The sequence below is a fragment of the Ambystoma mexicanum genome, chromosome 10 (genome assembly GCF_040938575.1).
Source record: "Ambystoma mexicanum isolate Mex_15411 chromosome 10, UKY_AmexF1_1, whole genome shotgun sequence".
Classification (NCBI taxonomy): domain Eukaryota; kingdom Metazoa; phylum Chordata; class Amphibia; order Caudata; family Ambystomatidae; genus Ambystoma; species Ambystoma mexicanum.
The window spans coordinates 278,211,119-278,236,710 of NC_090932.1; the positions used below are offsets into that span (position 1 = coordinate 278,211,119).

The following is a 25,592-nucleotide window of genomic DNA, read 5'->3' on the forward strand; positions in this document are numbered from 1 at the left end:
CGACGCTTTTCAATTTTTTCATTGCAGATGCACAAAAAACATTTGAAGGAGTGATATCAGATGCCCCAAAAATGGGAGACAAACCCATACCAGCTCTGTTCTACGCAGATGATTTAGTTCTGCTCTCAACAACACCACAAGGCCTGTAACGGTTGCTGGATGAATTAGATGAGTATGTAACGCAGAACTATCTAACCATTAACTTGGAAAAAACTAAAGTAATGGTTTGTGATAAAAAGTCCAAGATGACAAAACATATTTGGAAATTACATCAAGCTCCATTGGAGCAAGTCTCTGAATATGTATACTTGGGTATAACATTGGTGGATAGAAATGAACAAGTATGCAACAGATGCATTGAGAGTAAACTTGAAATCTCAATGTCTCACGCAAGGCTCATCCAAAACAAATATGGGAAATTTTCCATTAACTCCACTGTACAATTTTTCCAACAAAAAACAACACCAATACTTTTGTATGGAGCTGAAACCAAGAGGGTTATAACGGAGACTGCATGGAGTAGATTAGAAGCCACATTTTGGAGGGGATTATTAAAACTACCTAATTGCACTCCGGGCCCAATGATAAGACACAAATTGGGACTAATCTCCTTGAGTGCTAGGTATCAATGGAATGTAATCTCTTTATATCGAAAATATCTTCTAGCAGATAACCCTAAAAGCGTAATCGGGTTGTTGTTGAAACATAAGAGTCAAGCGGATGATATGTTTGTGATTGGATGGAAAAAGAAAGTTAAACAAATTTTGGAAAATGCAGAAGTACCAATTGAAATGCTAATCCAAAATCCTGTAAGAGCCAAAACCAAATTATTCCAGCATGACTGGATATGCACACAGGAAAAATGTATGAGCTACCAAAACTTTGTGAAACAACCATTTGCTGTCAAAAAATATGGGGAAATAGAACTGTATTTGAAAAAATCTCCCTCCATCCAACACAGACAGAAATTTCTGCGCTTAAGATTCAATTTATGGTGGACACGTGATGTATTGATGAATCGCAAACTGATAAATGCTGAAAATAATGTATGTCGATTTTGTACTAAGGACAACAATAAGGAAACACTTACTAGTAGAATGCGAGGCTCTGAATCCGCTTCGCATAACCTTTATGAAGTCACTATTCAAAGAATACAGAGTCCTCTCAGCAGATACGTTGTGGAACTGTATTTTCAGTGGTCAAACAAGTTTGCATAGATATGCTGCTATACATTTTTTAAATGACTAAAATATTTTTTTTAAAAGGTAGCAGGCGCTCCTCTCCAGAAGGAACATGGCATGATAACCAGTTCTGAGATGAGAGTTTGCAGCACACGCTTTTTACTCACTGTACCTTTCACAGATGTGAAATATCCATTTGCATATCAGTCTTTGTCCCGCCCACATGGGCAGTCCAGCACCGAAATGCTATGGCAATTCCTCTCTGAACAATTGAGATAACTGCATCCCTTACTCTCAGAAATTAATTGTGCCTCCATTGGTAGAGCCATTATCTTCTTCAAGGTTGATTACTGCAATGCTCTTTATGCAGGCCCTCCAGAATATGCAGCTAAACATCTTCAAATTCTATTAAATACCTCAGCAGGTATAGTTACCAACACCAAGACACATGCGTATGTCTCCAATTCTGAGGAGACATCACAGGCTTCCAGTAAAATATAGGATCCTCTTTAATCTCTTATGCTCAAAACAAAGCCCCATATGGAAACAGTACTCAATACATAAAAGCTCATCTCAAATGGCACACTTCCACTCGCCCCTTAAGATACAACCTGTGAAACACCATGCAGGTCCCCCTGTTCAAATGCACCACTGGCCTCAGCGTTGTGATGGGATGACTTCTGCCTCAGAGTACAAGGATGAGTAGTGGCCTCCTCAGGTCTACAAAACAAGAGTGATCCAAATCATAAAGGTGAAACAGGCACAATTATGAGATCTATCTCCTTTGCCTTTTGTGGTAACGTGGGATAAGCAAAGTGTGGTGGGGTCAGAAGAAGGAGACAGACTCAGTACTTCCATTTGTGACTTCCATTTATTTAAAATAATTAAAAAAAATACCTAGCTTTCCCTAAACTATGGATTTCCCTGCCTAACAAAACGAACTAGGTGCTTGCCAGTCCTAAATGAGCCCAATGAAAGTCTGTCTACAGTAAAAAACTAAGCTAGCCTGACCCTATCAATAGCAAAACAACTAAGGCACATGCAAAGTACTGCCTTCCCATGTGGACTGCTTCGTCAGCAGTATTTGTCAATAAAGAATTCTTAAATAGTTTTTGGTGATGACTTGTATCAAGCGTTTTCCCCTTTTCCTCCTTTCTCTTGACCTCTTGAGATCCTTTGCTCTTTCCACAAACGTACGTCTCTCTTGTTTCAATGTCCAATCTTTATCCTGATTAAGGCAATTTATATTCTTCCAGTTATTAGTATCACATTGCTTAGACTTTAATAATACTTGCTCTGGCTTTTCACTCTTCTTATTAATAACTTGATTATTACTGGGACTAGTAGGAGCTAGCCAGTATTGCTCTTCACTCTTTTTATTACTTCCTGGCACGAGTATGAGCTCTCCATTGAAGAGTCTCACTTTTCATATCACTTTGTACTTGTTGGGCTTTTCGTTCTTTTCAATAGGATTACTCTAATCGTTATATTTGATGCTTTACCCGGCTCTCCCGCAATCCCGGTTAGCTTTTATTTTATAAAGGGACTGTATCACTGGGTCAGCCTTCTCACAAGCGCTGGTTCTTCTTGTCAGAATGGCGTCTATACTTCTGACGACTCCCCTCGATACATTCCCGCGTGCCTCTCTGGAAGGCGTATCAGTGTCGGCCAGAGACTTCCCTGCCTCCCCGGTCATGCCACCCCTTTTCCCTAGGTCCCTCCTGGGACTAGGCTACAGCTCTAATCGGCTCTTGATCGCCGCTCTCTCCACAAGGGCAACTCTGGCACCTGGACATGCCCACTTCCTGTCGACTTGGGAAGCAGCGTCTCCCCTTGCCCATCAGCTTGGTTCCAACTGTAGTGATTTGGAACTCCCCGGCTTCTTCCTCTCTTGCTCTCTCTCCTCCTCCATGTATGACGCTGTGCTGGAACTTCCCCAGCATACCACAGAAGTCCTTCCTCTGTATCTTGCTAGTATTCTGTAGCACTCCAGTGGTTTTCTTCGTCACAGTACCAATTGAGTAATTTTCTTCAGGTTGTATGAATGTTTCAGCATGACAATAACAGACATCTACTGGTCCTTCATGTTCTCTTTAAACTGGTTTTATCACTCCGGATTTACCTGTGGATTGGGTAGGGATTTCCTGACGAGAACAGGAGTCCTTGTCCCCAATGGGGCAGTCTCTCCCAGTGAGGTCCCGATTTCCTCTACCCCTAGGGAGTGTATCGTGTAGCAGGCTCACCTCCCTAGCCTCACAGGGAAAGGCTCACCCCTGGGAGAAGTGACTGAATCCTGTGATGCGTCACAGAAGGCTATCCTCTTGAGGGGTGTGAATGTGAAACCGTAGCAACGCAAACAACCAAGTCCAACATTTCATAATAAAGGAATTCCCAATCAAGGTTCTATACAATACATATACTTTAAACACACCATATGCAAAAATAACTGAATAGAAAACACCATAAACACCCACCTCTGTGGAAAGAAAACAGAATATGCAAAGATAGAAAGATGTAACACTGTTGGTAATGAAGTAGGGGTAAAAGGCAATCAATAACCGCAATGTTTGCGAAAGGATATGCCATTGTGCGAAAAAAGTGATGAAATGTGACCTAACCAGTCTCTAGGGCCCAAAGTTAGACAGGTGGGCAGGTAGGACTCAAACAAATCTTCTTGTTCTTGACAGTTGCGAAAGTGTTGAACCAGGCTTCTTGGTGCTCTTTGAGTGGTTCATACCAGGTTCAAATGCTGCAGTGACTGTTTTCAAACTGGGAGCATTGTCAAGTCTGGGTTGAACTGAAGTTCATTGCGGTTTGAAGCAGGACTCCACAAATGCATAACTTGAGGTCCACTGGGGTCATTTTAAAGTCGACGTATGGTTCGCTGGAAGGGATCATGATGACTGGATGCATGGTTCAGGATGGTGCGGTTTTAGATAGCGTTCCAAACGGGCGGCTCGATGAAGCCACCAGGATTGATTCAGCTGTCGATGTCAACCTACGAAGAAGCAGGTGGTTCAAACAGAGTTTTGAACGAGGCGGTTGCAGCAATGAAGCAATGAGCTTCTTGTTAGAACTGGGGCAACAACGTGCTCAGCTGGCAAACGGATGGTTTGAGTGTGTTGAACAGTGCTCAAAACCTGGTTTCAAGTGGTTAGACAGTGAAAACACAGGGTTCCTGGCTGATCTGGCTCTCATGTACCTGCAAGTTTTAATCTAGGGGCTACGGGACAAGACCGGTCCTTGTTCTCATTCTCCCACCACAGGGGAGGCTTGCAAACACCTGTAGGAGTGAGTCACCTCCAGTATGGTCCTGGGTACTGATGTAGCTGGCAGAGAGGCAGCTCTGTTATTGTTCTTGTATACTTGTAGGTTAACATCGCTGATTCAAGTAATCCCCTGATCCCGAGGTCAACAAAGGACAAGGTCTACATGACCCTAACATGTAGCTTGCAGGCAGGTTGGACATTAACTCTCCTACAGAGGTTGAAGAGGTTAAAGTAAGAACAAGAGGACAGAGGTCGGCCATTTTAGGCCAGAGGGTGACTTTGCACGATAAACTAAAATGGCGGCTTTAACCTAAAATGGAGGCTTGATTCACTTAAGATCACGACCTTGCAATACGGATTTCCTCGCAAAGCGACTGGGCATAGGCCAACATATACAATGAGGACGGAACAATATTATATCAGTTTTAACAAAGTGTTTGATACATTTGGGTCGTAGCGTCTAAGACTTACAGCAATAACAACTTAGCGCCCTTAAGTGCCATCTACTTTAATGGAAGCTTACGGATATTCTCACAGAGGAGAACTTAGAACATTTAATGGACTCCAATTTTAATGGCCTTGAGGCCATTTTGAATGAGAGCGATGATGGACCAGAGTTGCCATTTCAGCCAAGGCCTAAGCCACCTGCACACTTTTCACACTTTTCACACACTGAAGCAATTAGTAACAGAATTATAGAGAAGTGCACCAGCGATTCTGCTTACACTCTTGTTAGTTCTACCACTTTGAAAGCACATGCCAAAACGTCCTGGTGTGATGGGAATTGACCCATTCCCACACCGTGAGGGCGAGCCAACCAATGAGGTGGTTGGAACACCGGGCGAGAATACACAATCCCTGCAGGCTGTTCTAGCCACCCCAGGCCCTTTCCTTGGGTGGCACCATTGTTTTTTGTTGTTTAACGTGGGGAGGCAACAGCGAGCCTCTCCCGTCTGGCTGCCATGGAAATGGAAAAGAGTCCCTTTTCCATATGGCGGCAGCTATCTTGCTTTCATTTTTTTGTTTTCCTTGGGAGATAGGGGCTGGGGTGTGAATGGCTTTCATGCCTGCTTTGGGGGGCGGACATGGCCTTTAACGGCTCACAGCCCTTGCTGAGGCTGCTGCAACCTTGGCAAGGGCTGCCGGGCCGTTAAAGGCCATGTCCGCCCCCAAAAGCGGGCATGAAAGCCACATTCTGTCCTGCGGTATAGGAGCAACAAGTGAGATACCATTTCATGTCAAAATTCCCATCATAATAGTAAAGCAACATTAGCCTGACAAGGCTGAGTAAAATGTAGTCCCTTACGAAAGAGAAAATATTGTGATGCATGCTTAAAAGGTAGCCTATTCTGCAATATTTTAATATTTGGAATAGCAACAGTAGTGCTACAAACCAGTAGACGTATATTTAAAGCGCTTTAGGCTCTTAGAGGTCTGTATTATAATATGCTGTGTATTGCAAAGTAGCTACATAGCAAGCGAGTTCTGCTATGTCTCACAAACACATAGGGAAATGTGTTTCTGCGTTACCTTTCATTAATTGATTCATGTAACCATTTATTATAACAAAGTGCTTAGCAGCTCATTCATATCATACATGCAACCATGCTTAGATATGTCGATTTGAGCAGGCCAGTGCATTAACCCTTGAGCATACACAGTATACTGGTAGGCTGTGAAATAAAATCCACTTTATTTTCCATGTTAAGGGAATAAACGGCAGTCTGCTTAAGAGCCAGGACAAAAACAATTAGTAATTGGCTTAGGACTTAGATATTTCAGCAAGATGCTTCAAAGATAAATCAGCAAGTTGCTAAGAGTTGATAAATTAGCAAGCTGTTGAGCGGAGGTACCACTCATATTGTTTACATACATCACACAAATGAGGGGAGGAACCTTCCAAGTTATCTGGTGTAGATTCAGAAGCACAAGTTCCGCCCACCGAATGACAGCATTTTATAGTAAGTGGATTTACCAAGCTAGATACCCAATAAATATGCTGCCACCACAAATGGTGGCTTGCTTGCTGTGGCGGTATTGTGCTGAGATCGGAGATTGCCGGGGGGGAACATGCAATAAGCTGCACCTTAGTCATGTTGATATTGAAATGGGGTCTGCTTGACTGAATACTGTGCAGCAATTTTGGTCTTTTGATTGATTCAGTTAATTTGTGCTTTGTAGTTAATATTGTGATGGATATATATTGATTGCTTTATTGATTTAAGCTTTGGTTTACTTCGGAAACCAAGAGTGGGTTTGAATGCCTTCATATACTGTTTCTCTAAGTGAATTGAGCATTGTATTTTGACCTTGATTTTCCTAAAGCAGAAAGGATAAGGCTGGAGAGGGCCGTTGTGCCTTTGTCAATGGAAGGATGATTTAAGCCTCATGTTGGGTTGGACAGGGCTTTATGAGATGGACATATGTTTGTAGCCCCATGGTCAGAGTATTGATGTTGATTGATTTAATAAATGTAGCTTTCTCATAATGAGCAGGAAAAAGGCAAGGAATACACAGCGGTATGTATTCCCATAATGGAAGACATGGAAGGATGGCCTAAATTGCAACTCAAAGCCCATTTTCAGCCCTCGCAACACAAGACTGTATCGAGAACAAAATGGGGCACCTGACAATGCCCCAAAGGTCCTGCAGGCTCAAGATAGCCCACAATCTGTTGTGTTGGCAGCCATGAGAAAAGTCAGCAAACTCAGTGTCACCTTGTTTGGTCCCACTGTAGAAAGAAGGGAAGCAGCTTGATGCTTCTTTAAAAAGAATCAATGCTACCGCCGCCTGGGTAGTTAAGGTAGCTAATGGTATGGCAATTGTGGCCAGCTTTGACCCTGATATGTGAATGAAGTTGGTACATAGCCTGGAACTTTTGCCAGATAGTGGCCCATGTTTATGAGGGCGAGGTGGCATCAGACCATGCTATCTCTGTGGCTGTGGACATTGTGGAGACACAATTCCAACAGCTAGGAATTGGGGCAATTCTATCAGGACACCAACTTCAGGACAGATATGCAGGCCAAAGAGGTTTAGATGCCATTCGACGTGAAGACATTTTAGAACAGGAAAGTGAAACACTTTATTGGCCAATAAACAGACATGGACATGGCCTCTTGATTAGGCTCATTTCAACAAAGACAATCCTATAATTCCTTTTGATCTAGGGCAAGAAACTCCAGATTGGAAGGAGGGTTACATCCCTTCTTTTGCTCCCATTTGTACAGGTGTTTCACACAATCCAAGAGCCATCAATATAAATCTCGCTCCCATACCTTCTGCAGAAGCTCCAGGTACCCCAGACGCAAAGGCTGCTCTCAATGAAAGGGGCACATATCAAAGCAAGTTTGACTTTCCATCCCAACTGCTCTGACCCATTAGCACCCTAATTGGAGGGGCACAGGGGTGTGGTTTATTGCACAAAATATAACTTCAGATCATTGGGTGCTAACTCTGCTAGCCTTCAACCATATGCAGGAATTGCTGCAAAAACCACTGGTAACACCACCAGTGCACTAGAAAGCACATCACAACTGTCTTGAAAATGAGGTATTAGCACTCTTACACAAGGGAGCAATAAAACCAGTGGCTCCTCTGAAAGAAGTCAAGGTGAGGCTGGACCCATTCTGGAGGTTAGATTTTTCACCAAGTTCTCAAGCACCAGTCCTTTATTTATTGGGTATTTATAATGCACCTATACAGCAAATGGCATTTCAAGGTGCAACAAGACCAAAGAGGGGGGCAACAGGGATGTAGAAAAACAAAAACGCTCCTACTAGGCCATGTGACATTCGAATTGTGCAAGTACCAAGAAGTGCAGGGGACTGGGGGGGTGCCAGTCAGAGCGGAATGCACTAATTCTAAGGGGGAAAGGAAGAGTGGCGAGCGCGCAATTGGTGGCGGGTGGCGGAGAGGGCCCATGGGCTAGGCAAGTGCTAAGTGGAGGCCAGGTGGACAAGTGCCAGGGGAAAGAAGGTCTAAATTCTAAGTGCGAAGGTGGGCTGGATGGGCTCAGTAGGGTCGCAGGCCCAAGCAAGGCTAGTGCAGGGGGAGGGAGCCCAGAAGAGGAAATGCAGAATGGTGGGGAGGGCTCAGGGAATACTGGTCGAAGAGTGCTTGGTGCCCTGTCTGAATTAGAAGGAACCAGGCAGCCAGTCAAAATGAGGCAGAGGGGGGCATTAGCAGGGGAGGGGGAGAGGGAAGGAGGACGAGATAAGGAGGGTATTGAGAAGCTTCCGGAACTTAAGGCGGTCTGGCTCAAGTCTGAGAGGGGAAGGGTGCCATTCCAGAGGGAGGCACCTGCAGAAGAGAGGATCTACCCCCACTCTGTTTGGAAAAACGTCTTATCTGCTGAGAGTTGTAGCTAGAAGACCGAAGGGCTCTAGCAGGGAGGTATTTTGGTAAAGAGAGTTAGATGTAGCGGGGTCCCAGGGCCCAGAAATCCTGGTGGATGATGCAGAGGGTCTTGAAGTTGATCCTCGTAGCAACTGGGAGCCAGTGGAGAGATTTTAGGGCTGGAGAGATGCAGTCTCTGGGCTTGAGGCCAAGGATAAGACTTGCAGTCCTATTCTGGATTAATTGAAGGGAGGATTTAGGCAGATTGAGGAAGAGGCAGTTGCAGCGGTCCAGCTTAGAGAGGACCAGTGCTCTGGAGACATTGAGTTTCTGTGTGAGGTGAGGAATGTGCGGATGCCTCTAAGGAGGTGCACCTGAAAGTGGGCCTTCTTGGCAAGGTCAGTGATGTGAGGAGAAAAGGAAAGAGAGCAGTCGAAGATGATACCAAGGTTTTTTTGCCTCACAAGAGGGTGAGGGTTGGGGGCCCATGGAGGGCGGCCAGAGAGAAGTAGGGAGCTGGGATCCCAGTGAGAAGAATCTCAGTCTTACTTGCATTAAGGCAGAGATCATTAGCAGTACACCATGCCTGAATAGCAGCCAGAAAGTTGGGAATGAGCGAGGAAGAAGATCAGGCAGTGGAGGGAAGGTTGAAGGAGAGCTGCGTGTTGTCCGCATAACATTGGAAGTGAGGAGAGAAGGCGGAGATCAAATGGGCTAAAGAGTCAAGGCAGAGCCACAGCGAGAGGATAGAGCCCTCAGGGACTCCACATGTGCAGAGTATGATGGAGGAGAGAAAATGGCCCAGGATGGTCGGTCAGAGAGTAAAGAGGTCAACCAGTCCAGTGGCAGGTCTGTGATTCCAAGGGTATCACAAAGCCAGTTTATAAGGTTTGCATGATTGACCGTATCAAAGGCAGAGGAGAGGTCAAGAAAGATGAGAACGGAAGGAGAATTGGAATCGAGATTAGAGAGCAAGTCTTCATGGATGCTCAGGGGTGCAGTTTCCGTGCCTCTGGTTGCTCTGAAGCCAGACCAGTGGTCGTGGAGTCAACCAACAGATTGTGTGGTGGAACAGCTGGGAGATGACCAGCTTCTCCAAGAGTTTGCCCAGGAAGGGGCTAATGGACATTGGGTGACATTTAGCCAGGCAGGAGGGGTGAGCGGATGGCTTTATGAGGAGAGGGTGCACAAGGGAGTGCTTGAGGAGCAATACCGTAGAAGTGACCAAATCCAATGTTTTCGAGGAAGAAGTGACCAAAATTGTTTTTTTAAATTTATTTACTGAAAAAAACAATTTTTAATAAAATGTATGTGGGGTGGGGTAAGGGATATTAATAAAGGTAGGGGGAAGTAGGGGTGGCTGCGGGGGGCCTCCACCCTCAATTAAAGAAAATGTGGTCACTTCACTCTTTCGAAAACACATGGATTCGGTCAAATCGCCTGCATCCCTTGAGGTGTGGTGGAAAGTAGCCAGTGGCAAAGGATTGATTGCAGATATCAGCCAAAGCTGGAGCAAGGGAGGCAATGTTGTCCTTGATAGTTCTGGAGGAGCAGTGGACCACCTGTTTGGAAGAGACTTTCATAGAGAGGATTTGTCTAGCGACCTCATCGGCGATATGGGTGAGAAAGGGGAAAGTAGGAGGCATGGGGCGAGAGGCGCCAAGGGGAGGTCTGAGAGCGGGTGAGGGAGAAGGGAGGGGTTAGAGGAGAGTGAGGACAGGATGTCTTGAGTTTTGGTTATGAAGTGAGAGGCCAGTGCAGTGCAGAGGATCAGGGATGGCAGAGAAGGAGTGGACACTGCAGTAAGATTGGTGAGTTCCTTGCAGATTTTGAACAGTTCAGCCATGTTGTTAGTGGCCCCAGAGATGCAGGCTTGGATATAGGCCACCTTCTTCGAGCAGATGGAGAGTCTGTAATACCTTTGGAGCAGGCGCAAGGCCAGTCTGTCAGAGGATGTGCTTGAAGCCTGCAACTTCCGCTCATCAGCTCTGCACTTGCATTTCAGAGAGGCTAGGTCGGAATCATACCAGGGGTTGCGCTTGGTGGCAGGCTTCATGTAGATACTCATGAATGGGGCAAGAAAGTCCAGAGTATTGGCAATGGAGAGGTGAAAGTTATCAAGGGCTTTGTCAGTGTGAGTCAGTGGCTGGTGGGAGAGTAAGTGGCGGCAAAAGCAGCAACTGACATTTGCGTCATTGGACAAATGACGGAGAAGGAGACTGGCAGTGCGACAGAGGCTTAGTCGGGGAACCCAGAAGATCCAGGTGAGAGGACAGGAGAGCATGATCAGACCGGGAGAGAGGAGTAGTGAGAGGGTTGGAGATGGGGATGTCTACTGAGATGAGAGCATCTGAGGTGTGTTTGGCTGAGTGCATCGGACCGGAGGGAAGAATAGTGAAGGAAAGAGTGCAACAGAGGAGGTGGAAGAGTCCAGAGGCCGCACCAGGGGAGTCGAGCAGAATATTGTAGTCTCTGAGGAGGGGAAGCTTGGAGGTGGAGGTCAGGAGAGAAGAGAAGAGGTGAGGTTAGACCACTTCAAAAGGAGGAGGGATACCGAGCCAGGGATCCTGTAGATCGTGGCAAGAGTCAGCGAAAGGATAGGAGAGACACCAAGCCTGCAGACGAGGCATTCGAAGGTAGAGGAGGACTGAGTGGGTATGATAGTAGCAGGGACCTATTCAGGGAAGATCAGGGCCACCCTGCCCCCAGGCCGTTTAGGCCTGGGCTTAGAGAGGATCTTGTAGCCCTCCGGGAGGAGTGTGTTAAAAGTAGTGACAGAGCTGGTTGTGAACTACGTCTCGGTAAGAGCGAGGACGTCAAGGTCCGGAGGTGGCAGATTTCAGAGGAGTGTTTAACGGCAGAACAAGGGTAGCTAAGTGGAGCTGGTTGCCACCTTTAAAGGTCTTCCGAGGAGGGGAACAGGAATGCAGTATTGCCCGTTGGTGGTGGCGAAGGGGTGAGAGGGGTGGCAGAAGGAGGAGTTGCAGAAGAAGGGAGGAAGTTGATGAGAGACGGAAGACACTTATCAAGAAGGAGGAGGTTGGGCTGAGAGCCCTAGACCAGGACAGTGCCATTCTGGTAGACATTAATGATGTCCCTTGAGGATGTCAAATATGCCAGGATTCCTTCTAAATTATAATGTCGCATAAGGTTTTAGCGCGGCTACAAAACAAATTTTCTCACCTGCCTGCATATTTTCACATCCCCACTCACCAAAACCACAAAGTTCCTCCCTTTTTATGGTAGGCGAGCCTCACTTGCAGTTCACCATTTTTAAAATGTATTTATGCTATCTTTTAGGCTTACACAGTGCTGCCTTCTGGGCTACAGTTAGCCCCAAGGACTTAAAATAAATGTCTTGCCCCTGGTGCCACCCACCTAAAGCCTTTACCGCAATCCTTACCTGGATGATTGGCTCATATAAGCCAAGCAAAAAGGAAGGCTCAGCGTTCTGTTGAACTTACAAAAGGACACCTGGCATCCTTGCTATTGCCCAATAACTAGTGAAAATCATTCATTATTGTAATAAATGGGATGTGTTTCTGTGTGCCCTGTTGGATACGACCATCACAAAGGGGTGAGACAGTTCGCTGAAAGAAGAGAAACCATGGTTGCAGAGACTCCGCTCATGGAAGAAAAAAGATAGCAACAGTCTGCTCTTACAAGTTCTTGTTGGGCATGCTTTTGTCTTACATCCCCAGCTTTAAGAACTGTGGACTACACATGAAACCGCTTGACGAATATTTAATACCAGATGGTGACAGATTGCATGAGGGTAGGGTGACAAGATTCTCCTGACTGTCACCTTTCACAAGGATCTCTCTTGGTGGAGAAACAGAATGATCTGTTAGAAAAAGTTTTGTTCGAGGACACGAAGTTTAGAACAACAGTTAAAATAGATACTTTCACATAGGGCTGAGGGATCCCCAATTAGAGGACCTGCACACCAAGGGCTTTCGCACCTTGGAAGAAATGTTTCACATCAATGTTCTAACGCTGTGAGTAATCACTACGTCCTAAAGTCCTTTTTGCATTTGCTACGGAACAAACCCACGTTGGATCCTCTAGTTCCTACGCCCCTTTCCTCTTGAAAATCATTGATAAAATAGCATGCAATCAAATACAAGCCCACCTTGAACAGAAAAAACTCTTAGGAGCTAGACAATCCGAATTCAGACCTAACCACAGCACTGAAACTGCTCTCACAGATTTGAAAATCCAAATAGATACTATCAGAGATTCTGGAAAAATGGCTATACTGCTGCTGTTGGATTTATCAGCAGCGTTTGACCTAGTAGACCATGACAAACTCTGTGAAACACTAGCAAAAGACTTCAATTTTTCCAACAATGCCACACTTTGGATTAAATCATTTCTAGCTGAGCGTACGTCCAGAGTTGCCATTGGCAAAGATGCTGCCGATCCCATAGCTGTTCACATAGGAGTTCCCCAAGGATCATGCCTCTCTCCTACCCTCTACAATGCCTATACTAAACTCCTATTCTCAGCACTAGACGACATGGGTGTCATCTACACAAACTTTGCAGATGGCACCCAGATCCTTATCCCCATTACTGGGGACTACGCCCAAGACACCCAGACCATTAACAAAGTTTATTGCATCATTCAAAACTGGATGGCAATGAATAGCCTTTGCATTAACGATGAGAAGACCGAGGTCGTCATCGTAGGCTCCCAATCAAGAATAGACATCCTCCACCCAGACTACACACACATCAATATTGACTGTACCTTGGTCCCAGTAGTCAAGCAAGTCAAAACTCTTGGGGTATATCTAGATGCTAATCTAACCATGAGCAAACACATGTCAGACCTCTCATCTTCCATAGCATACACGGCCAAACTCATTGCCCTAAGCTGCCGATTCCTCACACCATCCAACTGCATCAAACTGTCCACAGCCCTAATTCTAACTAAGCTCGACTACTGTAACGCCCTCCTGCTAGGGACTTCCAATACCAACATCAGTAAACTACAACTATTGTAGAATAAAGCTCTTAGAGCTGCACTAGGAATAAAGAAATCAGAACACATCTCCAACATTAGGCGAGAAAACCATTGGCTACCTATCAAAGCTAGAATCATTTTCAAAACCCTTTGTGTTGTACACACATATCTTAGGAATAAAGCCCCTAGCTACCTCAACAACACTATTATGAAAAAAACACCTAGTAGGTCCCTTAGATCAAACAATCAGGCACTTCTGGAAATTCCACGATATAAATGCACTAGAGCAGGTGGAAGTAGTTGCCCCTATTCTCTATAGTCTCCTTGTCCCTTTTCTCTGGAACTCTCTACCACTTAGTATAAAAAGTGAGGAATCCATATCGGGGTTCAAAAAAGCCCTGAAAACCTGGCTGTTTAACCAATACTGACAATCTGTGCCTTCCTGCCAGGTTCCAACCAACACAGTCATTGGATTGCATTGACCTGAATATCTCCAACAAAAAGTGAATTTCCTCCTATATATCCTTTAGGTATGTTAACTTTTGTCTTTTGTATCATGGTATAATTTGAGCCGTCAGGCTAAATGTTATGTTTTTTACCATTTGACTGTATCACTGTACAAGAAACTCTTTAAGCTGTCTGTAACTGTGCCGTGATACCCAAGGGTCTGGGCGTGTAATAAATGTAATAAATAAAATAAATAAATAAATAAACAACTTAGTCAGGATTCTTGCAGATAATACACATTTGTTATACTTAATAAAACAGGGTGGAACCATGTCAAAAAATCTTGCGCCCAGGGATTCAGAATCTCTGATCAAGGCCTTGACGTCAAGGGATTTTACTTCCATTCCACCTAACTGGCTTTCAAAACACTGCAGCGGACACACTGAGTGGAGACCGCTTCGCTTGTCTCGATTGGGAACTAGAGCAAGATCAAATCGATTGTCTTCAGGACATTGGGGTAACCCTCAGTGGACCTCTTTACCGTTCCAGAGAATTCCAAATACTTGAAATTTGCCTTCTGATTTTACCATCTGGTGAGACGAGGAGAAGCATTCTCATTCCTGTGGAAAGGCCTGTTTCTCTATTCCTTTTGCTGTTGATCCCTAATATTCATCAAAATCCATGCCAGATAATTCTGATTGCTCCAGCCTGGGCAAAGGGTACTGGTTTTCAGACCTGATGCTCCTGTCAGACACATGCCATCATTCTCTTTCCGAGGTCCAACCTTTTATCCAGGCAACAGGATCAAACTCCACACCCTCCCACAACCTCAGAGTGTGGCTTCTGAATTCAGGGATTTGGGAAATTGTACAATGCCTCCTTCGACCAAGCGTGGCTAGGACAAAACATTGAAAAGATTCTTTGTTGTGTTTGCAGCAGGATACTGCTGCTTTTGACTGTCTACCACATGAACTATCATCATACTTGCTAAGCCTAGCTAAACGGGCTTATCAATTGAGGTTCACTTGGAAGCAATTTCTTGTAACACTTACCAACCAGATTGTCCTTATTTTTGCTCACAAAAAAATATTAAGGCATTCATGAAGGGGACTGCTCAGGACAATGCTTGTGTGTCAGTAAAGTGGCACAGGCATTTTTGTTTAGTGTTGTTCCCTAGAAATTAATGGAGCACACATTCAAACCTCTGCAGAAAGCACACCTCAGATATTTACCCTGGAAGACCTCCTTTTCTGGTGGCTATCATTTTAGCCAGAATTGTTGGAGAAATTCAAGCCTCAGTGGTACACAAACCATTCTTGAAATTCCACACGTATAAGGCAGTTTTTCGGTCAACTCAAAATGTATGCAGAAGGTTTCAATGTCCTTCATCTGAATCAGCCGATGATCCATTCTTTTGATAACCTCTGATCACTGGTCGAAAGATCTCTCCGCCCCCAAAAGTGCAGAAAGCTTTGAAGTACAACATTGATCCTATGGATGAAATACATTGCTCCGCTCACCTTTTTCTTCCCAGTGGTGCAGGAAAAAGAATTTCCAAGACCCACATTGCCAGATGGTGGTAAGCCTGATACATGTCACAGATGGCCCTTAAGAATATCTAGACTCCAGAAGATGGTTCAAGGAGTTTATAAGGCACTACTCAAATGATGCTGTAACTTTTGGTATGCGAATAAGATATGACAGTCTAATGGCTGTGCCTCTTATTTTCCTTGGCCTTCACACCTCCGTAGCCCAGGTATCTCTATTTGATTCAGCTAGTGATAGATAACACCTACTATCTATAACTCTGGCTTGAGTGATGGCCTATAGGCCTCCACCTTTTCTATTTCACTCTCCATGGGATTTTCTAGGATGAAAACGTGTTTTAGCCATCTCTGGGATGTCAGGTTTTTCAGTATAGTTGGGTGCCTTTTCAACCACCCAGTTCCTGGCACTCTGTTCTTCCACACCCTTACATTCCTGTCCCTGATGTTCCTTTTCTGATTCTTCACGTCTCTCAACTCCCCTCTAAACCCCATTCTACTCTACTCTCCTCCTCTCTTTCCACTTACATTCACACCTTTCACTCTCATCAACTCTTCTCACTCTGATCTACTCATTCTCTAACCCACATTCATACCTTCCACCAAACATTTATGTACGTATACACCAGTACCACTCTCTCTCACAATCCAACACGCACCTATATCAATCTCCACAGTCTCTGCTATGTTCCGTTCCAGCATCCTTCCTTCTCCTGGTCTCTGTGTCCGCCCCCTCTCTAACTGACTTCACCCTAACAACCTGTGTTCTGTGTTTCCCTCCTTCCTCTTTTATGGGGCTAGTCCCTTTCTTCCACCTTCCCCTTCCCTCCCAATTGGCTCCTTTGCTCACTTGACCATAGCGAGTAATTGCTGCCTGTCTTTTCTCCAGGGTCCAGGTCATACATGACCAAGGCTTTAAAACATCCCCTTTGTACTACCCCCTTTGTCAGTGTGGTGCCAGTAATAGTCACTGATGCCTGTGGGTTCAGCGGTTACTTTCGCGTGTGATCTTTGTTTCGCCATATTGAGAATGCTGTCTTTCCAGCATGCAGTAATCCTTTCCCCTCGGCTTTCCAAATGTTTTGTGGGCTGCTGCAGTTCTCTCTCATGGGTCATTTGCTTCTTCCTTTTCTGCAGGGATTTCTGGGATCTGCAGTTCTGTAAAAGAGACTAGAGAACATGGGCCGGAATGGGGCACTGCAGGCATTGGTTAATTGAGTGTGGCATCTTTCTTTCTGAAGATAAGCAAATTACTGGTGGTGTCTCGCTCACACTTCCAATCTTGAGGCCGCAGAAGATTCTCAGCATTGGGCCCTGTACTGTGGAATCTGCTTCCACAGGATATTTGCAAGTCAGATTCACTTTTACTGTTTAGGAAAAATCAAAAACCTTTCATTTTCAATAATGCTTTCTTGCTGTGAACCCTTTTAACTCCCTTTGCGTCTAGATACAGGTCTCCTGCATGGGCTCCCCAGACTTGGGGTGATGCGCTAAATAAATAATAACTGCAAATTCCTTTGAACTGTCCCAAGGCAAATAAGGGAGGGGTTGGAGACAGCAGCCCCTCCCAACTACTCACCCCACCTGTGGGGCAGGACAGGCTCTGGAAAACACCCTGGTAGGCCTCCTGCCCCAGGTTGCTAGGGGTGCCTATCCTCCCTGACATGGTGACGTCCCTGACCCTGTCACATTGGTCTGTGCCACAAGAATGCCAGAAGGCTAGTGCTGGGGGAGTGGTAGAGCCCACCACGAGCCATGGCTGCAACATTAAAGGGTTACTCACACCATCATCAAGTTCTATTGCATTAACAGTAAGGCCAGAGAGGAGTCCAGAGCCATGACCGTGCCGCACACCCTTTTCTCCTAAGGTGAGCCGCTTTTACTACTCCCTGCTTGTACTCACTTTTTTGTAATCTATTGAACAGCATGTGAACCCTCGCAAGATCCGGTGCTGATGGAGACATGTATTGCTCATCTTCAACCGCAATTCCCCAGCATAACTGCTGGACCCATAGGCAGGCACACTTACATTTGTTGTGCTGGGATGTGGGTGTCATTTCTTGTGGACCCCTTCCCTCCCCATGAAATGTTACACCACAACCTTTGGTCAAGTGTTGGCAATAAAAGGCAGTAGGTTTTTATTTTTACAGATATGGTTATGGAACATAAACAATAATCACATACAGTATAGATATAGTACTTTTGGACACCGGGTCCTGAGGTTACCCCCTGTGGCCCGTGCCGCCTTCTTTGTCCCACGACTTATTGTGGTCACTGTGCAGTGTCCTGTTTTCCCTTCCCTTGTTCTTCTCCCTTTTTTCTAGGGTCGGAGGGATTGCGGAAAAGAAAAAGAGGAAGACGCTGAGTACATGGCGAACTCCCTAAATGTTTGGATCCCTGTGCAGGGTCCACAAACAGTTTGTGTTCTTCTGAGCTGAAAGCAGCTCATTATATAGGATCCAGGGGTAGCCCCTGGGTCCTTGTGCATCTGTTGGGGCTGTGAAGCCAGCCCCCAGGCCGGCATGCAGCCGACTGTCTGGGCCCCTGGGGGGGCATTTCTTTGTTCCCCTGCCTGGCTTCCCTTGCTTTCCCAGGGTGCTTAGCACTCATTTGTTATTGTGGAAGGGTGAGGTGTTCTTTCACACCTCACCCTTCCTGCGCTTTGTAGTGCTGAGACTGCGTGTCTCGCTGTGTGTTAGGGAGAGGGGAGCTGAGCCTTGGAGGAGGGGTGCTGCCCCTCTCCTGGGCCTGCTGCCATGGGGCAGCAGTTACCTGGCCTCGCTTGGGGCTGTCCGGCAGCGTTGCCCATAACTGCTGGACCCATACGCAGGCAAACTTACATTTGTTGTGCTGGGATGTGGGTGTCATGTCTTGTGGACCCCTTCCCTCCCCATGAAATGTTACACCACAACATTTGGTCAAGTGTTGGCAATAAAAGGCCGTAGGTTTTTATTGTTACAGATATGGTTATGGAACATAATCAATAATCACATATCGTAATGACATTGTACGTTTGGGCACCGGGTCCTGAGGTTACCCCCTCTGGCCCGTGCCACCAAACACGGGCAGGTTATCGGCTGCCTGTTTTCCCCCAAAAGTTAGGTTATCTGCAGCCTCTGGTAGCTAAAGTACTGGTGATTTCTCTATGAAATTGTTCCATGCCCTTCACCGATAGATGGGTGCCATCCTTGTGAAACAGATCAGGGTCGCCCAGTGTTATGGCTGGGTGTTTTATAAAACCCCAACCCTTGGCTATGCAGAATTTTTCAAGCCCTCTGTTCAACTTTCTCCTGGAGTGCTCTACTGATTTGTAACAGGTGGCCCCCTGCCATATTTTTCTTGGCAGGATTGCTGAAAAATTAATTTCTGTGTCCCTCCTATTGTGGGAAATGCCTGATAGTGAGGCGCATATTTCTTCATATAAAGTTTTTCTCCCCATGCTTACCAGATCATTTCCCCCTAAATGGATTATCAACAATTCCGGCGGGTCTCTGTAGGCGACTAGGTCGGCTGGCTTGTCATGGATGTCTGTCCAGTGGGGGCCTCTGTAGCCCCCACCATGATGCAATCGTATTCCTGAAAGCTGGGCCATCTTTAGTTTCTTCGGCCCAACGCCCTGTCCTGAATACAAAAGAGTACCCGACTATCCAGGCTGATCTTAGGGGTTTGTCCCGCTCAGCTGTTTTTCATGGGGAAAAAAGCGGGCGGTCAGGGGGCGGGGAGTGGGCAGGGGTTAGAGTTGAGGGAAACTATATTAGTTCTGGTATGATATATCTCTTATAACAATCCGACTTACACCCCCCTATTTTTTTTACTTGCTGCACGCCTAGACCTCCTTGTCATGCTGAGGTTGCTGCCCCAATCCTAAAAGAGTGAGTGCCGAAATCCTTTGGATTCCACCCTGCTTTGCCGATTGCTTTCATCAGCCCCCCTTTGAATTGGTAGTGACTTAATGCTGAGGTATCTGTGGATTAGATGCTAATGAGCCTTTTTGCCCCCGTTTTTGATCGTTTTATTTCGATGTTGACGCTGTCCCTTCTTACCCTGGTTTCCATAATGCCTAAGCCATTGTTGGCTTTAGTGCTGGAAGCTATGAGCTCTCCCATTCGAAAAGCCCCAAAGTATGCAAGAAAAAATGCTGTTTTAAATAATAATGCTTCATATGGGTGAGAGCATATGCTGTCTAATAGGCTGGTTATTTTTACTGGTTTATCAAAATCTAGTGGGCGACTAGTATCTACCTGGGGTCCCTCCATCTTACCCCAGCCCTTCAAAGCATATGAAATTAAGGCGTTTTGTGTGGCGTCTGAGTCACCCTGTAGTTTTGAAAAATAAGATATTGCTACCAGATGTCTTTTTGCCCAATCTTTTTTAAAACTCTGATTGTGAGCCCACTTTAAAAAGATTTCTATGTCTTTTATTGTTATTAACTCCACATGGTTTAAACCTGTTGTTCTAAAAACTGTTTGTAGGTACTTACTGTACTGGGCTGTAGTGCTGCTTGCCAGTGCTTTCTCCGCCATCTCTGCTAGGAACCCCGTGGCAGGGTTCATGTTTTCTGTGGGCAGCATGCGGCCGTCACCCGTTTTTGAGGTGCCTGGTTGTTGGTGTGCATCCCGGCCTTGGCCCTCCGGCACAGGCGTTGATGCAATTTTCTCTAGTTTCCCATTATCGCCCAGCAGTGTCATCTTTCCTTGGGCATGTGGCGCTTGCTCCCGGAATTTTGTCCACTGAAAGCGAGATAAAGCGCCTGCAATGTTATTATCTGCTCCAGCGATGTACTTTGCTTTGACAAAAAAGTTTTCATGCAGCGTGACCGTTGTGATGGCACATAGTACTCTGAGCACCAAATGCCATTTGGTAATTCTTTTGTTTATAATTCCTACCACTGCCATGTTGTCACACCAAACCCTGAATTCCTTGTTAGCCAACTGCCTGCCCATATGCTTATGGTTAGCCAGCTGGGAAATATTTCTAAAAGAGTGATGTTTTTTGTCCATCCTTTTGTGTGCCATGACTCGGGCTATTGACCTGCCACCCATTCTGTGTCTAGCATGGCCCCAAAACCTTTGCTCCCCGCATTCATCTGTAAATACTACCCTTTTTGCCCCTGTGTTCAATGGCGTGTGCCAAAGTGTGGTCCCGTTGAAATTTGTGATGAAATTCACCCATACTTTCAGATCTTCTTTCATTTCTTTGCCCAACCTAATGTGCAGGTGGAGTTTGATGCATTATTTGGTTTTTGACTCTATGCTCCTGGAAAATACTTTTCCCTGTGGAATGATCCTGGCTGCAAAATTGAGGCTGTCTGCCAGTGATTGTAATTCCCTCACCGTGCCCTTGTTTTTTGTGCTTAGCTCTTGGATTTTTTTTTAAAGGATCTACTACTTTTGTTTTTGGGATTCTGCATACGCCGTCTATTGTGTCTATCTCTATCCCCAAAAAGATAATGATTGTGGATGCCCTGGTCATCTTCTCTGCTGCCAGTGAGATGCCCCATTGTGCAGCCATCCTTTCCAACTGTGCCAGTGCCCTACCACATTCTTCAGAGCCTGTTGGGCCTATCACCATAAAATCATCCAGGTAGTGCACTACTCTGACCCCTGGTACTTGTTTCTGAAAGGCCCATTGGAAAAAAGAGCTGAATTGCTCAAATAGAGCGCAGGACACTGAGAAACCCATGCAGAGGCATCTGTCCACATACATTTTTTTTAATCTAAAGTGAAACCTAGCCATTGCTGTGAACTTGGGTGGACTGATAGTAACCTGAAAGCGGATTCAATGTCCAGTTTTGCCATAAGGGCTTTCCTGCCGCAGTCCTGTATTAATCTTAAAGCCTCCTGGAAATGTGTGTAGGTAACTGCAGATTCAGTGTGTGGGATGCCGTCGTTAAGAGAGTGGCCCCTGGGGTATGACAAATGGTGTATTAGCCTCATTTTACCAGGTTCTTTTTTAGGTACTAAACCTAGTGGTGACACGAGGTAGTTTGGAAATGGCATTATTTCCCAGGGGCCTGCAATCCTGCCAAGGTGAAATTCTTTCTCTATTTTTTCTCTTACTACCTTTGGGTTGTCTCTAGCTGAGACCAAATTCTTTGGGATTTTCTGGGACCCTACTCCCTTAAAAGGAATAATGAAACCTTCTTTGAAACCCAGTTTGATCGCTGAGCTTGTTTCTTTGTTGGGATAATTCATTAATGCTTTGCTAACGTTTTTTGGATTGATGGAGTTCTGCCCGGTTCCAAAAATGGTGACAATGTTTCTTTACTGATTTTTTGGGTTTTTTGGAGGGTAATCTGGTGCAGTTGCTTGCCGGGTGTTCCCCATTGCAGTTTGAGCAGTTGTGCTTATACCAGCACTCCTTCTCCCATGTGCACTGATTTTTTCCATAATTCCTGCAAGTAATGGTGGATTTTGTGGTGTTGTGAGCTTCGCTCTGTCCACTGGCATTTGACCTATGTTTTTCATTTTATGTACTTCTATTGCCTCCTTGTGTGTTTTTATTTGACTTAACGGTTGCCTGAGCAATCTCCTCCTATGATGGTGGCTCGCCGTTCATGATATGTAAATCGTTCTGAACTTCATCCCATTCTATGGCTGGTCTTTCTGACATATTCCTTCTGAATCTTATGTCGTATGCTAGCCAACCGTTCCCCTTGTGGGCAACTTTGACTTCTCTGATTTTATCCACATATGCCCATAGCTTTATCGTATCGCCCGGGAATTTCTCTTGGAAAATTGTTGCTAAAATAGTGAATGATTTTAACCAGTTGTCCCAGTTCTGTTCTACGTGTGCGTTCCTGGCTATGGCCTTTTCCTCAATCTTTTTGGGATCCCTGAAAGCATCCCTCCCCTTGCGTTGAGCCTCGATGAGTGAGAATATTTCAATTAATTCTTTTAACCTTATGGCCTATTTTATTGTTATGTCGATGTTCCATGCAAGGGATTTTTTGTACCTGTTTTGTATTTCTGTTTCCAAGGATTTCAGTTTTAAATCTAGTTGGGCACTACTGAATATCATAATATCTGTGGTGGGGCTGGTGTTTGTCTATCGGCCCTGTGTTGTTTGAGGTGGGCATCAGCCATGCTTTCAAAGGCCCTACTGGTTCTGGCCCTGTTGGTGCAGCTACTGGTGTTGGTGGCTCTATGGGTGTCATGGGATCTATGATTACTGTGGGTTCCAAGGGTATCTTCTGCCCTGTTGCCCCTTCTGGCTCTTTGGGAGCCTGTTGTTTGTCCCTACTTTCCAACATCATCTGTTGCATCTCTTTCATGTTCTCACACAACATTGACAATTTCCCGCTTTTATTACCTTTGCTAGTGCCTTCCCGTGCCTTGCTTTTCTTTGTTGGGGGGGGGGCTGACTTCATCCCCTGTTGGTCGTGGCAACCCCTCCTTTGGCAGCCCGTATAAATGTTCTCTGACCCAGTCCCATCCATAATGCTCAGCTGCTTCCACTGCCGCTTGCAGGAGTGGTGATATTGGTTTTTGTGGCAAGTTTCTTGGCTCCTGCGGCTTTCTTTTGGGTGCCATGTTTCATCCTGGAAGAAAATGTACAAAAAAGAGCATGGGGGATCCTTACCTGTAGCCGTTAGCCTTTGCGGTGCGCCCTGTGCAGTGCACTAATAAAACTCTGGCCTGCCTAATATGCTGAGACTGTGAGTACATTTCCCTTGTTATTGTTGTTACCCATAGTAGGTAACTGCTGTGTTATGCCCCGTGGCAGGGCACTATCTAGTTGTTGCCCATGTTAGGTAACTGCTGTGTTGTGCCCTGTGACAGAGTGCTGTCTGTCTGGGTGTTTCTGCATGCCTGACGTAATTTCCCCTGTTATTGTGTAGTGTATTTTTGCAATCGTGTGCCTGTGTTCAAACGCCGTTTGCCTCTTTCTAGTTTTAGACAAGATTTAGTCAGCAAGTGCCTTCAAATATTGCTTGCTCCCTGACTTGGTGCACTAACATTCTCTGCCTTGCTGCTCTGCCGAGTGAAAAAAACGAATCGTGTTGCACTTTGAATCGTGTGCCTGAGGTCACACGCTGTTTGCTTTTTTATAGTCTTAAACAAGGTTTAGTAAAAAAATTGCCCTCAAATATTGCTTGCTCCCTGAAATCGTGCCTTAAACTTCTGCCTTGCTTCTCCGCAGAGAAAATGTGCTGCTGCGACATGCGTAAAATACAAGAAATTAAACATTTTTTTTCCTTTTTTTTCTGGTGGCCGCTTTAATTGGTGTATTGATACTAATTTTCCTTCCTGGTAATTATGATTCCCCTTGAGTTCGTTTTGCACAGAAAAATGCTTTTAAAGCTGTGTCATTACTTCCCCCATCGCGCTTTTGCTTTCCGCCGCTGCTCTGTGCTGGCTCGCTTCCAATTTATTGAAAGCGTGCCCTTTCAGCCCTCACGGAACTCATTTGGAGGCCTTTTGCTGGATAACCACGGCGCAGGGGCGGACTTACTTGCAAAGGTTGTACGCCACCGGCGTCGGGTTCCTCCTGGTTGCTCGATCCTTCCGTAACAGCTTCCGGCCGCTCGTCTATATCGAAATGCTGCGTTCTCTGCCTGTAGCCTTCGGTTGGAGCATGCTGCCCAGGCCTGGAACAAATCTCCTTCCTCCCGACTGCCTGGTTACTTCTTTAGCCGCTGCACACTCCTGCAAACAACGTGCCGCTTATTGAGCAGGTCGATGTTTGTGTAGTGGCGTGATATTGGGCAAAGACGCCGAGTACACAGCGAACTTGGAGGCATGCAAAGGAGGAAAAAAAGAAAAGGTAGGAAAAAAGACGCTGAGTACACAGCAAACTTTTTAAAGAAACTCCCTAGATGTTTGGGTCCCCGTGCAGGGTCCACAAACAGTTTGTGTTCTTCTGAGCTGAAAGCAACTCTTTATATAGGACCCAGGGGTAGCCCCTGGGTCCTTGTTGTGCATCTGTTGGGGCTGTGAAGCCAGCCCCCAGGCCGGCATGCAGCCGACTGTCTGGGCCCCTGGGGGGGCATTTCTTTGTTGTCCCCTGCCTGGCTGCCCTTGCTTCCCCTGGGTGCTTAGCACCCATTTGTTATTGTGGAAGGGTGAGGTGTTCTTTCACACCTCACCCTTCCTGCGCTTTGTAGCGTTGAGACTGCGTGTCTCGCTGTGTGTTGGGGGAGAGGGGAGCTGAGCCTTGGGGGAGGGCTGCTGCCCCTCTCCTGGGCCTGCTGCCATGGGGCAGCAGTTAACCTGGCCTCGCTTGGGGCTGCCCGGCAGCATTGCCCATTCGTATCGTTCATAGTTTCGCATGCGACCCAACAGCCTAATCCCATATGAGGCTCAGCACTTTACACGCTCCATATTTTACCATAATCTGGTCATAGCCTCTGTGGGCACATCTTAGATGATTGGTGGCTAGAAGCCAAAAGGCCTGAAATGAGGACAACAAATAAACAAAGTGAATGTAGGGAGGATTCCCAGCCTGACGATTGGGACTATTGAACAGTAGGTGATGGTATGAAAGATGCCACTTGCTAGGTAGTAAGTAACTTTTTCCTTACTTTTCTTCAGCAACTGTCATTCGTTCTCATTTTGTTTTGCATTCTAAAAACAACATACATGTTAAAAATGTAAAATTTATTTACATACTCCAAATAAAACAGCTGAATATGTACAGGGATTCATGAACATTAGTTATACAATTTTTTGTGGCCGTACAAAAAGTTTTTTTTTAAGTGCCATTAATGCCTACTTAAAAATCAAATGCTTTCACTCACCCTTATCAGATTTATTTTTTGAAAATAACGAGCACCTTAGCGTTATACCTTTGTGCAATATTGAAAGTCTTTTTGCTATTGGCTTCCTTACAAGTCCTAGTATACA

At 45.6% G+C, this 25,592-nt stretch overlaps 1 protein-coding gene across 4 annotated transcripts in view; it reads left to right on the forward strand.

Moving 5' to 3' along the window:
- The window catches only part of PLEKHB2 (pleckstrin homology domain containing B2), a 754,336-nt gene that overhangs the window by 726,970 nt on the left and 1,774 nt on the right, over positions 1–25,592 (forward strand). The window lies entirely within an intron of this gene.